The sequence below is a fragment of the Lactuca virosa genome, chromosome 5, assembly GCF_052849685.1.
Source record: "Lactuca virosa cultivar CGN04683 chromosome 5, Lactuca_virosa_CGN04683_v6, whole genome shotgun sequence".
Classification (NCBI taxonomy): domain Eukaryota; kingdom Viridiplantae; phylum Streptophyta; class Magnoliopsida; order Asterales; family Asteraceae; genus Lactuca; species Lactuca virosa.
In genome coordinates, this window is record NC_136430.1 from 156,037,641 (window position 1) to 156,039,122 (window position 1,482).

The following is a 1,482-nucleotide window of genomic DNA, read 5'->3' on the forward strand; positions in this document are numbered from 1 at the left end:
AGAAAACAAGATACTTATCCTAATCGATACACACAATGACGTACTATCGGTTATTTTTAAAACGCCCTATATTTGATTACCATCTGCTGTGACTCGAATGATTTAAGAGGAGCTGCTTGTCATAAAACACCTTAATGCACCGCCACTAAGTGAATTAGAAAATAAGTATGTTCTCATTATTTCTAAACTTTCACAAATTAGTGAGACCACATGTAAACACACTACCAGAAAACAACCCTTTAATGACGCGCAAACAATGACACATACTGATTTACGATATGCATTTTTTGCGTGTCCTAAAAAGTATGTCAGCTTTTCAAAATTTCAAGGATAGAGGATACGCATTTGTGCGTGCCCTAAAATTAGTGTCCAATAAAAAAAATTACAAACACGGAGGACGTTTTATCTTAAATGTGTGTCCTCTGCGAACGCTTTATAATTTTTCCTCAAACACGCGTTTCTTATCACAAAATCACAAGGATAATTTCTAGGGCTTTTTTAAACACTCAAAACACTATTCGACTCTCTTCTCTCCCCCCTCCCCACGTCTCTCTATTTTGTTCTCTTATTTCCCTTCCATCTATGTTTCCGTCTCGGTCGCCATCAAAACAAGGAAATGAGACAGTGCTTGATCTACAATTGTCCAGATGTCGACGCTCGGTTAATCGGAGTTGAATACATCATAACAGCAAAACTGTTATTAACCTTGCCGGATTCAGAAAAGCCAATGTGGCACATCCACGAGTATGAGGTGAAGAGCGGCGTCCTTTTCCTTCCCGGCGTCCCTGGTCCGGTTGAGCGGAAAGATCTGGAGAAAGTGGAAAAAACTTACGGGAAGACAATTCACTTTTGGCAGGTGGATAGAGGCGATCAGCTTCCCCTAAGTCTCCCGCAGGTGATGATGGCTCTAACTCGTGATGGCCAACTTTACCCTAATCTCGCTAAAGGTACAATTTACATTTCCTGATTTCCGCCAATGTTGATCACCTGCAACTTATGTAGAAACTCTATCGATCGATTATTATTACATATGTGGAGTCTCGCTATGGTGTTACGTTCCAAAAGGAAAGGGATAACAAAGCGTATATGGAAGGTTCCATCTAAACGTGTCTTTTTTATTCCCGCTAACCCTCTGTTTTCATTCCATTCCTTTCATGAGAAGAAAAAAAAAGAGTTGTTATGGTGGGTGGGTGGGTGTAAACTGCTGGTTTATGAAGTTTTGTTGTGTATTTTAGAAGATGAAATTGAATGTTTTGGTAACTTGTTTGACACGTAATGTTAGGTAACTTGTTTGACATGTAATGTTAGGTAACTTGTTTGACATTTAGATGAAACTGAATGTGTTGGTATATATTTGTTTTTTTATTATGTGTATTCACGTTGTAAATGCGTATCGTAAATGCACGTCATAAATGTGTATCGTCACTAGCAGCTGAAGTTTATGACACGCAAATGCGTGTCATCTTCATTTATGACAGTAGA

At 38.7% G+C, this 1,482-nt stretch overlaps 1 pseudogene; it reads left to right on the forward strand.

Moving 5' to 3' along the window:
• Positions 1-616: 616 nt before the first annotated feature.
• LOC145111894 (oil body-associated protein 1A pseudogene) lies at positions 617-967 on the forward strand (annotated as a pseudogene).
• Positions 968-1,482: the final 515 nt, after the last annotated feature.